The sequence below is a fragment of the Leptonychotes weddellii genome, chromosome 7, assembly GCF_054177405.1.
Source record: "Leptonychotes weddellii isolate Sample4059 chromosome 7, ASM5417740v2, whole genome shotgun sequence".
NCBI lineage: Eukaryota > Metazoa > Chordata > Mammalia > Carnivora > Phocidae > Leptonychotes > Leptonychotes weddellii.
Genome location: NC_138375.1, coordinates 89113758 through 89128730, shown reverse-complemented (window position 1 = coordinate 89128730; position 14973 = coordinate 89113758). Strand labels below are relative to the sequence as shown.

Below are 14973 nucleotides of genomic sequence, written 5' to 3'. Positions count from 1 at the left end.
TATCTTTGGGGTAAATACCCAGTAGTGCATTTGCTGGATCGTATGGTAGCTCTATTTTCAACTTTTTGAGGAACCTCCATACTGTTTTCAGAGTGGCTGCACCAGCTTGCATTTCCACCAACATTGTAAGAGGGTTCCCCTTTCTCCGCATCCTTGCCAACATCTGTTGTTTCCTGACTTGTTAATTTTAGCCATTCTGACTGGTGTGAGGTGATATCTCATTGTGGTTTTGATCTGTATTTCCCTGATGCCAAATGATCGATAGCCAGGCTACTTATTTAGGTGTCCCTAAATAAGTCTTCCATGCATCTTTGCAGCTGTCTGCTAGCCATCAGCCTACTGTTCATGATACACTGGGCATATTGCTGGGCATATTGGTTCAAGTGATAAGAAATACATCTTATCCATTAAATGATAACACATCCAGATAGTTTCCAATGAAAGCCTAATACCAGACTTTAGCAAGAGCTCTTGCTTGTTTTGATAAGTTTATAGCTAAAACAGTTCAGGAGTCTGAGCATAAAGTTGGTATTTTATTTAAGTAGAAAACTGGACTTAGCTCTGCCATCAGAGACCCCCCAGCTTGGTTTGGGTGTAGCACTGAAGCCGCACCCCAAAGCATGTCCTCACAGGTGAATGGTCACCTTCTCAGTCTGTTTTGTGTTTTGTGTTTGTCAAGTGTCTCACCAGCAGTCACTGACCCCTTCCTCTGTCTTCCCACAGCCCCTTGTCTGTTCTTTTCCTGTGTCTTTCATTCTGCCTCTGGATTAATTTTCATTGTTTATATGGATGCTTCCACCTCTACTAATTAAGTCCTTGACAGCAGAAAAGTTGTTAACACACATTTAAATCTCCCTCAGGACATAGCAAAGATCAGGGGTGCTTGGCTGGCTCTGTTGATAGAGTGTGAAACTCTTGATCTCGGGTTTGTAAGTTCAAATCCCATGTTGGGCAAAGAGTTTACTTAAAAAAACAAAGAAAAAAAAAAAAAGGACATAGCAGGGGCGCCTTGGTGGCTCAGTTGGTTAAGTGGCTGCCTTCGGCTCAGGTCATGATCCCAGGGTCCTGGGATCAAGCCCTGCGTCCGGCTCCCTGCTCAGCGGGGAGTCTGCTTGTCTCTCTCCCTCTGCCCATTCCCCCACTCATGCTTTCTCTCATTCACACTCTCTCTTTCAAATAAATAAGTAAAATCTTAAAAAAAAAAAAAGGACATAGCAAAGGTCTGTGTACGTAGTAGATAGTAAACATTTGCTGAGTATCTTTTGAGTGAATAATGCTAACTGAATTAAGTGTTAACTTTTCAGATTTCTGTAAGTTCTGCTACTATAGGTTCTCCCTTTTTTCTTTCATTTATTCTTTAAAGTTTTATTTTATTTTTATTTTTTTAAAGATTTTATTTATTTGTTTGACAGAGAGAGACACAGCGAGAGAGGGAACACCAGCAGGGGGAAGTGGGAGAGGGAGAAGCAGGCTTCCCGCCCAGCAAGGAACCTGATGCGGGGCTCGATCCCAGGACCCCGGGACCCTGACCCGAGCCGAAGGCAGACGCTCAACGACTGAGCCACCCAGGTGCTCCTAAAGTTTTATTAATATAAGTTAATTTTAGAACCTGGGAACTCTCCCCACTTCCCCAAAAGGGAAATTACCCATTATCTCTCAATAAGCTAGAATATAACCATATTTAACACTGATATACATTATGGTGTTTATCTATCTAGGCTATTTTCTATCCATGTGTGCACATATGTGGAAATGAGATACAGTGTTTTGCATTCTGATTTTTCACACTAAAAATATGCAATCTGTATGCATTTAAATATAATCAATCACTGGCTTAGTCAGTGGAGTGTGTGACTCTTAATCTCAGGGTCATGAGTTTGAGCCTCACATTGGGTGTGGAGCCCACTTAAGAAAAAACATTTTAAATATACATAATCAATATATCCATATATTACTATTTTGACAACTGCAGAGCGTTTCATTGTATGGATGTACTTTATAGTTCTACATTTATATTCCTTTCTAATTTTTGTCTTTCAAAGCCAGCTAAGATCTTGTTTTTTGGCCTCAGCTATCTTGTTAGCTTGAGGTCCAGTCATCAAAGAGATCCACAATGTCCTTTGTGGTTACAGCAACCCTTAAATCCATCATGACCCAGAAGAGTTACCTGGTGGTTGGTTGCATAAGATCTTTTTTGTATCCTTAACCAAATTGTATGGAATACAGTAAAGAAAACTGTATTAATCCATTAAATCTACTTCATTCTTTTCATAAGGAAAATGTATCTGGGGATATTTGAGACTTAAAAATGACCATTCACTGTGGTGCCTGGGTGGCTCAGTCATTTAAGCATCTGATTCTTGGTTTTGGTTCAGGTCATGATCTCAGGGTTGTGAGATCGAGCCCCAGTCAGGCTCCATGCTCAGTGTGAAGTCTGCTTGAGATTCTCTCCCCCTCTCTCTGCCCCCTCCCCACTCTCTCTCTCTTTCTCTAATAAAGATAAATAAGTAGAATCTTTAAAACAAATAATCATTCACATCCTATGACACTTAGTATCTGAATGGGATTCATTGTCTATAGAAGTCTCTCAGTAACTTCAAACTCTGTCAGTTGTAAAGAAACACTGAAGAAACTGAAATCAGTCACAATGAATAAGACAAAAAATGAATGTGGGAATTCATTCAAATACTCAAATGTTTTTTTAAAAGATTTATTTATTTATTTTGGTGAGGGAGGGGCAGAGGGAAAGGGAGAGAGAGAATCCCAAGCAGACTCCCCTCTGAGCGAGGAGCCTATTGTGTGGGACGGATCCCATGACCCTGATCATGACCAGAGCCAAAACCAAGAGTCCAACACCCAACTGACTGAGCCACCAAGATGCCCCAAAATTCTCAAAAATGTTAATGGTTTCATACTCGTTTCTTTCCTTTTTTTCCCCCCTCTTTGAAAATGATCATTAGTTAATCTGTGTAGTATTTTACATAAATAAACTTAAACCCCACACTAAAAACTTTTTTTTAAGTCATTGGCTGATTAAAACAAACTCTGCTGGGGGTTGTCTGGCTGGCTCAGTTGAAAGAGCATGTGCCTGTTGATCTCAGGGTCATGAGCTGGAGCCCCATATTGGGGTAGAGGTTACTTAAATAAATTTTTAAAAACAAAACAAAACAAAAAGCTCTGCTGGTTTTTCTCACTGCAGGTAGGCAGGCAGGCCAGGGTGAAGTTGGTGATAGTTATTGGCCAGTCCTTCCCTGCAATGGGTCACACGCTCCCTATTATAGGAAAGCCTGCTCAATAGAGACAGTTTAGGGTGAGGAACTGGGGACTATGGCAATGATGAGCTGAGAAAGACACATCACAGTCTCTTTCTGTCCATTAACCTAGTCAGAGTACAGCCCCATGTCACACTAAACCAAATAAAAGAAATAACCAAAGATAAAAGTAATTGAGAATATTTGGGAAATGACACAAAGTATTAATAAACCTGTAGAGATCTTTGACTCATACCTTATGAATTAAATTCTATAGGTGCATAATGTATTAATGAAAAGGTACTGGGTCTCTGAATACCATGTGTTTCTGACATTTTACAGACCTTGAGATCAGATGTGAATACTCAGTCAATCCAGTGCTATATCCTGCCACTGTAATTAAGACTAAGTGAAATTAAAAGGCTTCTAACAAGTGTGTCATAGAAAATGCTATGATTTATCTACCTACAATGGAATTAGAATTCTGGAAATACGTTGCCAATTTCTTTGCCATTAGAGAGGACTGAATTGTCAAAAATGCATTGTTATTTATGACTCAGGTCTAAGATTTTTCTCGGTAAATGAATACAATCTTTATATAACTATTAATCTGATATCTGGTGTTTTATAATAGCAAAGAAAAAAGAAAGTGTCGATATTCTATAATTTGTTGCTGAAGGAAGCCCATAAAATGCAATGTTGTCATTTCATTGTTTTTTGCTAAGGACCTGTCCCAATTCCTATACTAAGTGTGCACAGATTAACTTTGAAGCAGTGTAGGATAATTGAATTTATTTACATATTTTTCAAAACTTACTGGAACTTAGAAACATTCTGTGAGTAGCAGGAATCATTATTTTATTTGAAGATTATCTGTGTTGGAGGGAAGTTGTTGGTATATTAGCTCTGGGTTGGAATCACACACATTCTGTCACTTGCTTGCTCAATGATCCTTAGGTAGGTTACTTAACCTCCCCAAGCCTAGTTTCCTCCAATGTAAAATGGGAATAATAATAGTATTGGCCTTGAAGGACTTTTAACTTTTTTTTTTTTTTAATAATTGTGGATTCACAAGAAGTGGCAAGAATAGGACAGTGAGGTCCCATGTATACATCACCTAGCTTACCCCAGTGGGGGAATCTAATTTAATTATAGTGCATGATCAAAACCAGGAAATTAATTGGCAAATCTAATTAACTAGACTACAGTTTTTACTCAGATTTCACCAGTTTTTCATACACTCATTTTTGTATTGTTTTGTTTTTGTTTTCTTTTCTTAAGTAAGCTCTACGCCCAATGTGGGGCTGGCACTCACAACTCCAAGACTAGGAGTGACATGTTCTACCAACTGAGCAAGCCAGGCACCATATATATACATCACTACAATCAAGATACAAATATGTGGGTTAAATACAACTAAGCATTTAAAGTGCATACACAAGAGGTAGCATATAGAAGGAACTAAGTAAATGTTACGTATCATGATTATTAGGTGAAATCAGATGATCTTGCTTATTCAGTGCTTCCTAATTTCGTGAGTTGGTCGGTTGACGGAAAGAGTGTTTTGGAAGCTAGAAGCAAAGCACTTTATATTAATCATGTTTCAACTTTTTTTCTCTATTTTATGGTGCTTCGACATCCTGGGGCCTTCTAGACACACAAAAGGAGTGGCTGCCCCTCCCAGGGTTAGCTACTTCCTAGAGATAGCAAACCGGTTGCCTGCGGAATTGCCTTTGGTATGCAAACTACACCCCCATATGTCTCCTTTCATCAGACTCCTGAAGTTATCCCCCACCCCCCCAAACTCCACCCTTGCTCCTTGGCTATACGTTTCCACTTCTCATGGTCTTTGGAGTTGAGTCAAATATCTTTCTCCTATTGCCCTAGTCTGGGCAATAGTCCTGAGTAAATTCTTCCTTACAAGTGGCAGAAAACCTTTTTTCCTTTATGAACTCCAGGCCCAGTCTAGACTAGACAACACCAATGTGCATTTCCTAGCATTAAGGGAGCCTTCTAGGGGTCTTCTTGATTGCCTGGAGTGAATGGTGAGGGGGCCAATTAAAGGGTATACCATTTCTCCCAGTACTTCTTTGTCATTCCTTATATGAAGAGCAAAGAGAAATCATATTTTTAGATACAGAAAAATGGGTACATAGAAAAACTTCATCCAAGGGCGCCTGGGTGGCTCAGTCGTTAAGCGTCTGCCTTCGGCTCAGGTCATGATCCCAGGGTCCTGGGATCGAGTCCCACATCGGGCTCCCTGCTCGGCAGGAAGCCTGCTTCTCCCTCTCCCACTCCCCCTGCTTGTGTTCCTGCTCTCGCTGTGTCTCTCTCTGTCAAATAAATAAACAAAATCTTTAAAAAAAAAAAAAAGAAAAACTTCATCCAAGAGTTAAAATAAGATGATCACAATATCCCAGTAGTCATCCCATTTATGCAATAAAGTTAACTTAAATGAGGATTCCAAGATGGGGATATACTTTTCAGATAAATGACCTTGCTCCCAGAGCCCCTGTGTTTTTCCAATGGCAGTGCTGGTCACAGTGCGTCCCCATAATCTGTTGTCTGAGGCTTGGCTCCTCTAGGGCAGGGACTAGGCAGGTGGGGATAGGGAGGTGCCCACAGGATCTGGATGATCAGAACCTCCAGGCAATATTTTGTCTCTTGGATATGCCACACCTACCAGAAGTTAATTCTTGTGCCTGAAATCTTTGGTAAATACCAATGCTTTACTGCCACCTTCTGGTCAAAATGTGTTTTGTCGTATTTCTTCATTTCATTTTTTTGGTCTTGGTAAAAAGGATTTGAGAAAAGTCCCCTTCAGGTCAGCAGTCCTACATTGCCAGTAGCAACCGACATGGATAGAAAAGTATGTAACTCTTGAGAAACTTTCCAAGGATGTGCATGCATGTATATGTCTATTTATATCACACACAAATGAATACTATTCTGAATCTGTGAGGGTCCCAAAACCAGATCATTGTAACCTATATTTCTACAGGTTTTTAAAAAATAGTTTATAAAATGTTTTCACATTTGGTCATTCTATTAATATGAGAGGCAAGTAGGGATGATTAATAAAATGATTTTATTTATTTATTTATTTTTAGAAAGAGGGTGGGGAGCACTGAGGGAGAGGGAGAAAGAGAATCTTAAGCAGGCTCCATGCTCAGCACAGAGCCCGACATGGGGCTTGACCTCATGACCCTGAGATTATGACCTGAGCCGAAATCAAGAGTCAGATGCTCAACCAACTGAGCTACCCAGGTGCCCCAAGAAAATAATTTTATAGCAGTCCCTTAAAAAAGACAGGGAATCATTAAGGAGCCCTTAAACTTCCTCACAGATGTTTTGTCCTACTAATCTTTTTTTATTAATTTAAAATCAATTAATTAACATATAGTGTATTATTAGTTTCAGAGGTAGAATTTAGTGATTCATCAGTTGCATATAACACCCAGTGCTCATTACATCACACACCCTCACTTAATCACTCCGTTACCCCATCCCCCACCCACCTCCCCTCCAGCAACCCTCAGTCTGTTTCCTAGAGTTAAGAGTCTCTTATGGTTTGTCTCCCTCTCTCTTTTTGTCTTATTTTATTTTTCCTTCCTTTCCTCTATGTTCATCTGTTTTGTTTCTTAAATTCCACATATGAGTGAAATCATATGATATTTCTCTTCCCCTGACTGACTTATTCCTTTTAACATAATACCCTCTAGTTCCAACCACATTGTTGCAAATGGCAAGATTTCATTCTTTTTCATGGCCGAGTAATATTCCACTGTGTGTGTGTGTGTGTGTGTGTGTGTGTGTGTGTGTGTGTGTTTCCTCATATCAGTGAGATCATATGATACATGTCTTTCTCTGATTGACTTATTTTGCTCAGCATAATGCCCTCCAGTTCCATCCATGTCGTTGCAAATGGCAAGATTTCATTCCTTTTGATGGCTGCATAATATTCCATTGAATATATATACCACATCTTCTTTATCTGTCGATGGACATCTGGGCTCTTTCCATAGCTTCGCCATTGTGGACATTGCTGCTATAAACATTGGGGTGCATGTGCCCCTTCGGATCACTACATTTGTATCTTTGGGGTAAATACGCAGTAGTGCAATTGCTGGGTCGTAGGGTAGCTCTATTTTCAGCTTTTTGAGGAACCTCCATACTGTTTTCCAGAGTGGCTGCACCAGCTTGCATTCCCACCAACAGTGTAGGAGGGTTCCCCTTTCTCCGCATCCTTGCCAACATCTGTTGTTTTCTGACTTGTCAATTTTAGCCACTCTGACAGGTGTGAGGTGATATCTCATTGTGGTTTTGATCTGTATTTCCCTGATGCCGAGTGATGTTGAGCATTTTTTTCATGTGTCTATTGGCCATTTGTACATCTTTGGAAAAATGTCTGTTCATGTCTTCTGCCCATTTCTTGACTGCATTTTTTGTTCTTTGGGTGTTGAGTTTGATAAGTTCTTTATAGATTTTGGATACTAGCCCCTTATCTGATTAGACATTTGCAAATATCTTCTCCCATTCTGTAGGTTGTCTTTTAGTTTTATCGACTATTTCCTTCGCTGTGCAAAAGCTTTTTATTTTGATGAAGTACCAATAGTTCATTTTCATTTTTGTTTCCCTTGCCTTTGAAGACGTGTCTAGCAAGAAGTTGCTGCAGCTGAGGTCGAAGAGGTTGCTGCCTGTGTTCTCCTCAAGGATTTTGATGGATTCCTGCCTCACATTTAGGTCTTTCATCCATTTTGAGTCTATTTTTATGTGTGGTGTAAGTAAATGGTCCAGTTTCATCCTTCTGAATGTGGCTGTCCAATTTTCCCAACACCATTTGTTGAAAAGACTCTTTTTTTTCCATCGGTTATTCTTTCCTGCTTTGTTGGAGATTAGTTGACCATAGAGTGGAGGGTCCATTTCTGGGCCCCCCACTCTGTTCCATTGATCTATGTGTCTGTTTTTGGACCAGTATGTACCGTCTTGATGATGACAGCTTTGTAATACAGCTTGAAGTCTGGAATTGTGATGCCACCAGATTTGGTTTTCTTTTTCAACATTCCTTTGGCTAATCATTTTTTTTTAAGATTTTTTTTTATTTTTAAGTAATCTCTACACCCAACATGGGGCGCAAACTTAACCCTGAGATCGAGTCGCATGTTCTACTGACTAAGCCAGCCACTTGCTCCTGTCCTATTAATTTTTTTAAGTTTTCTAGAACGATTCCATACATGCTTTTTTTCATTAGTAAGCCTACTTCTGCACTTAAAATATAATTTTGTTTTCAAAAGTGACATACACATTTTATGAAAACATCTATTGTGTAGAAAAAAACTTTACTAATCAATAAACATATATACATTAATGCCTTGTGCATCATATTCAGTTTATGGCTCAAGACAATGGTGCTGATGAGGATGATGACAATGATGCTAAGGTGCGGAGAACTGATGGCATATTGCTAAGAGCATTGCCCCCTGAAATCAGATTGTCTGAATTTTAAATGCCAGCTCTGACTCTTACTGGCTGGGTTATTTTAACGAAGTTCTCTAATCTCTGGGCTGCAATTTCTTCATCTGGAAATGGAGGTACCTATCCCATGGATTGTGGGATAGTGATAATAATAGTACTTATTCTACAGGATTGTGATGAGAAAAGAGTTAATACCTACCTGGTGCTTAAAGCATACCTACCACATAATAGTATGTAAATGAATTATTTTTGTAAAATAATTAGACAACACCTGGTATACAGCAAGTACTATATAAACATTTGTTAAAGAAAACAATCATCATAATAATTAATATTACCATGTGCCAGGTTCTACATTTAGCACTTTACCTGCATTATTGCTTTTCATCCTCCCACCATCCTCCGTGAAGGGTATTACTTAATCTCTGTTTTGCTTATGGGGAAACTGAAGCACAGTGTGCTTAAGTAACTGGCCCAAAGTCACACAATTAGTATGTAGCAGAGCCAAAATTCAGTTGACATGCCTCTATCTAAAAGTTACTTTACAGGGTGCCTGGGTAGCTCAGTAGGTTAAGCGTCTGACGTCATGATCTCAGGGCTCCACAGCTGGCCCGAGTTGGACCACATCAGGCTCAGCACTCAGCAGGGTGAGTTTCTCCCTCTCCCCACCCCCATCCCCCACTTCTGTGTGCTCTCTCTCTTTCAAATAAATAAATAAAATCTTTTAAAAAGTTACTTTACTAACCCACACATGTCCCTGTTGCTTTATACCACTTCACTAATTTATCAAGTTAATTCTACACAATTATGTCCTCTGTAACCCCAATGAGCTGCATAAACACCCAATTTTCTGTTTCTTTTTTAGGGTTTTGGCATATATTCAGATGAACCTTAATTTATTTATGACTGTCATATGAAGATACATTTAATGCCAAATGGAATACCATGACTACATCTCATCAACATACAAGGATAATAAAGAAGTGGTTAGGCCCACAATCTGCCTTTTTTCTTTACGAGACTGTTTCAACAAATGAATGCTATGACTTTGGTGAGTAAATAATCCTTCATTGTGAGCTCACATTTAATTCTCATGAACTCAAGTGAAGCAAGAAGTACATGTATTTCAGTAAATGATAGGGTTGCATCCAGGCCCTACCTCAAAACATCAAGAAGGTAAATCTGTATTCTTGGCACTTCCTTTGGTTAATCTTAATTTTCTATTTTATACTCTTAAATAGTTTTAATTATTACTAGAGAGTTGTTAATAGCTACTACGCTATCCTATGGAGAAAAGAGCAGGGAGGGAAGAAGGCTCTTCCAGCATCAAGATACATTCAGTTAGCAACCCCCACCTCAAGTACAAGTGTGTGATGCTTCTCTCTCCTAACTCCACTGGGGGGTCCAGTATAGGATCCCATCAGTCCTCTCCCTATCCTATATGTTCCCCGGTGTCTTGAGGTATTGTGTGCTTTGGGGAAATGCCAAATGGGGAGAGGGGGTGGTCTTCAAGTCCTCCTAGGCAATCCATGGGGGAGGATGCAGCAGGAATGGAGTCCTCATGGATCCCAAGGGAAGGCAGTCATCAGAGTCCCCTGGTGTAGGTGGTAGAAACATTCCCCTGAATGAAAGCAGGACAAATTGCAAGTGATGATGGCTCAGTTTCCAAGCAGTTCTTGGGCCCTGCATCAATAGCCTTCATGGTGGTCCTTCCTCTGACCCACCTGCCTAGCTCTTCCAGGGCAATGCATGCTCTCCCTTCTTGAGCAATGTTTCCTTGCTCCCAATCCAGCCCCTAAACCTGTCCTTTTTTTTCAAGCTCCTTACCTTCTCTAAGGATATTTCCCTTACTCTGTTTTCTCTGATAATTTTTAGTACTTTTGTCCTTTAAGCATATCTTCCACTACATTTTTAGACTTGTGGTTCTATGAAACAAATTGCATTCAATGGATGATATGGTTCTAGTGGTATAGTAATCTCATTTTATAATTATACTTTTGTGTGATTTCTTGAATAATGTTTCTCTCCCCCACTAGACTGTAAATGACAATGAATTGACTCTATTTTCATTCACCATTGTACCCCCAGAGCCCAGCACCATGCCTGGAACATAGCTGGTGTTCCATAAATATTTGTTGAACAAATAGATATTACCCAAGTTGGCCTTTAAAGCCCATCTTGAAGATTTCATGCATATTTTATTTTATTTTTTTAAAGATTTTATTTATTTATTTGACAGAGAGAGACACAGCGAGAGCAGGAACACAAGCAGGGGGAGTGGGAGAGGGAGAAGCAGGCTTCCCGCTGAGCAGGGAACCCGATGCGGGGCTCGATCCCAGGACCCTGGGATCACGACCTGAGCTGAAGGCAGACGCTTAACGACTGAGCCACCCAGGCGCCCTCATGCATATTTTAGAAATAAAGATGAAGAAGAATATTAGCAGAACCATATTAAAGGCCTATGTCTTATTCTGTGTTCCCAACTCTCTAGTTCTTACACAGATGATTTAAGGCTTTATCACACACGATCATGTCATTGATGGGTTATGGCCATCTAGGTAGTCGTGTTGAGGATTATGAAGTCAAGCCTGGGCTCAATGGAAAGAGCCAAGTGCAGAGTGGCTACCTCCTTGCGACATATATGTGGATCACTTGTCGTGCTGAGAAGCAGTGAGACCATGGAATAATCACACATCTCCAATGTTTCACATATCTTTTTTCAGCTTGTAAACTCTGACTTCAGCAGTTCTTTACCACTCCAGCCATCTGTTTAATACATAACTCGGGTCCTCCTGTGCACTTTACATGCTTTACCTCAATCCAGCAAGCATATACTGAACACTTGCTATCTTGACTGTGTGCTGGTGGTGCTCAGGACACAGGGATACCGTTTGCTATTTATTTTTTAAACGGAATTTATTTTTAAGAGCAATTTTAGCTTCACAGCAAATTTACTACTCATTTGTAAAAGCTTGAATCAAACAGTTATTTGCAGATGTAACAAAGTGCAATTTGCACTTTGAACCCATGTAACATATACAAATGTGCACGCGCACACACACACACACACACCCTGGTTACAACGTTCGTACTCATTTCTTGATTACTATTTAGCAAAGGGGAAGAATAAAAGCCAAAAACGTCAAAACACACCAGGAACACTTTTATATCACATCAGGTGGAAAAAATCCACAAAAATTTCTTTGCAAACTCCTAGTAAGTTTTAAGATATTAATTGTTGGGGACTTGTCAGTTAATTAATATTTGACTCCTGGAGAAGAGTTTGGAAGGTATAAAACTTTCATGTCTGAGCCAACAGAGATGTTTCTTAACTGGAAATTTTCCTAGACCTGTCACATGGAGGAAAAACAAAAGATGGTCAAAAGAAAAAGCCTGCATATTCTCAAATCTTCCATTGCTAATCAAAACAACACCAGGAAGTCAGAAATTCTAAAACTTAGTGTCATTTTATCAGCAGTCATTGCTTGAGTGAAACTTTTATAAAGTGTGCCTAGAGACCAGTGTAGTAAATGCTTTACTCATTTAAAAATAAGGTTATTAAAAATTATGAAGACATCTAACAAGTAGATGAACTACTCTACATAAAAAGGACTATGTCATTTAGGCCTTATATTTGGCTGAATGCACTAGAAATCCAACCATGGTGACTTAATTAAAAGGGATTTATTTTTCTTACCTAAGAGGAAGTCTAGAGACAGGCAGTTCCCAGTATCATCAATATCTCAGGATCCTTCTGTCCTTCTGGTTTGCTTTCCTTAAGATGTGGTGTTCATATTCATGATTGCCTCATGGTCACAATGAGGGTGCTCTACCTCCAGCATAATATCCACTTTCCAGGTAGAAAGAATAAAAAGAAAGAAAAGGGCAAAGGCAAAAGGCTGAATCTGTCCTTTTTTATGGGAAAGTAATAGCTTTGCCAGGAACCTTGCCTCTAGACTTCTAATTACACCTCATTGGCTATAACTCTGTCACATGGTCACCCAGCTTAGGTGTGTTGTTACCCTGAACAAAATTCAGGTTCTCTTGTAAGAAGGAAAGAGAATGGCTATTGGGTTAACAACTAGCAGAATCTGCCACAAAACACATTTTAAAATTAAATCCAGAAAGGGTTTAAGTCCCAGGATCTTTGGAGGTAGTGAGAAAATGAATGAAGTTAACATTTTGAATAAAAGTTTCTTACAGGCTCAGTCTCAGGACAAAGATATTATCTATGTTCCCAGCTTTGGACAATTAGACAATAGAAAGCCAGGGCCTTCCCACTTATGCTGTAGGATGCCTAAAAGGCACCACCAAGTGATGAACGCCTCAAAAGAATTTAGCAATGATGCATGGTTGCTAGCTTTCACATTTTTTATCCAATTTTAATACTAATGAATTCCTGACCTGATGACCAGTAGCATTCAAAGAAGCACTGCTCAAGTAGCCAAGTAACAAAATACTCAATCTTTAACTTGCATCTCTTGAAAACTAAATATTCAAGGGGAATCATTTCATACTACCCAGTGATGCCTCTTGCATCCCTTATTTTCTCCTATTCACTCATAGATTTTGTTGTATTTTACAAAAGTATCAATCCACAATGAGGTAGAACTTTTTTTTAATTGTCCTTCAACATAGAATTTGAGAAAGCACTGTTCTAGTCTAAAGCATTGATTTTGCCTCTTGAAGGCCTAGAATCAGTCCAGTGAAGATGGATTCTCCTCAGAGAGCAGCATTCTCAATATCGGGGATGTGTGTAGGGAGGTGGGGGGGGAGGGGTAGCATAGGAAAATTTACAATATAGTAATTTTAAAATTCATTATACAATCATAAAATGAAAGTGCAAAATGTAAGTATTTCAACTGGGGGTGAAGAGGGGCTTGCCTCGTTTCCTTTGGCTTCCTTCCTTTACCACCACTCCATTGTTTTAGTGTTACACCCACCCATTCTTTCCTTAGGTCTCCAGGGGAGGGAAACAGGTAATGGTCAATTGACCAAAAGTAATATGGAGCGGCAGAGCAAGATGGCGGAGGGGTAGGACACCTAAATTTCGTCTGGTCCCAGGAATTCAGCTAGATAGGGATCAAACCATTCTGAACACCTACAAACTCAACAAGAGATTGAAGAAAAGAAGAGCAACAACTCTCTGAACAGAAAAGCAACCACTTTCTGGAAGGTAGGACGTGCGGAGAAGTGAATCCGAGGCGATATTTGGGAGGATAGATGGCGGGGGAGGGGGCCTCCGTGGGCCGCTTCTGGCAAGTGACAGAACCATGGAGCCCAAAATCAGAACTTTTAGAAGTTGGCTCCGCTGAGGGACGTCGCTCCAGTGGCTAAGCGGGGGAGTGGAACCCTCACCGGACAGTGTGGTCTCAGGATCCTCGGGGTCACAGAAAGACCGGGGCTGCCTGAGTGTGGCAGAGCTCCCAGGTAACGGAGCAGGGAAGCCGGCTGCAGAGACAAGCCGAGGCGCAGGCTCTCAGCTCGGGGTTGCCATAAACCGTGATCCGGGGCAGTCGGGCCACTGCTCCTCCAGCAGGGACCCAACAAGCAGCAGATCCGGGGAGACTCACCTTCCTTCCCCAGGAGGAGCGGCGCGGGAGCGTACCGCCAGGATCTGCTGGGTTTGGAGACTCCACACGGGGTCGGGTGACAGAAATAGAAACGCTCGGTCACAGGCCGGGTGAGCACAGAGTGTGGTCGGAGACCGGGGAGATGGGAGTGACTGACTGCTTTTCTCTGGGGTGCACCGAGGAGCGGGGCCCCGTGTTCTCAGCTCCTCCGGGCGGAGATTGGGAGGCCGCCATTTTCACTCTCGGCCTCCAAAGCTGTAGGGAAAGCTTTCAGGGAACAAAAGCTCCCGAGAGCAAACCGGAGCAGATTACTTAGCCCTGACTGGGCAAGGGCGGGGCAATTCTGCCTCCGGCAAAGACATCTGGGAACCACGGCAACAGGCCCCTCCCCCAGAAGATCAGCGAGAACAGCCAGCCTCTTAAGATGAAGTTTACCCATCAATGAGAACGGCAGAACTCCAGCTCTAGGGGAATACTGCACATAGAATTCATGGCTTTTTTTTTACCATGATTCTTTAGTCTTTCAAAGTTAATTTTTTTTAACTGTCTTTTTTTTTTTGAATTTCTCTTTTTCCCTTTTCAACCAACATCTTATCAATCCCTTTTTAAAAAAACATTTTTATTTTTCATTTTTAGAGTCATATTCTATCCCTTCATAGTAGTTACCCTTATTT

The 14973-nt window shown here is 40.6% G+C and overlaps 1 long non-coding RNA gene across 1 annotated transcript in view; it reads right to left on the bottom strand.

The window, feature by feature from the left end:
* The window catches only part of LOC145722676 (uncharacterized), a 23114-nt gene extending 8141 nt beyond the window's left edge, over positions 1–14973 (bottom strand). Inside the window, exons 1-2 of the long non-coding RNA XR_014147121.1 lie at positions 14300–14973; positions 12424–12576 (exon numbers count right to left, since the gene is read on the bottom strand). This is a non-coding gene — a long non-coding RNA (uncharacterized LOC145722676). The remainder of the gene's footprint in view (positions 1–12423; positions 12577–14299) is intronic.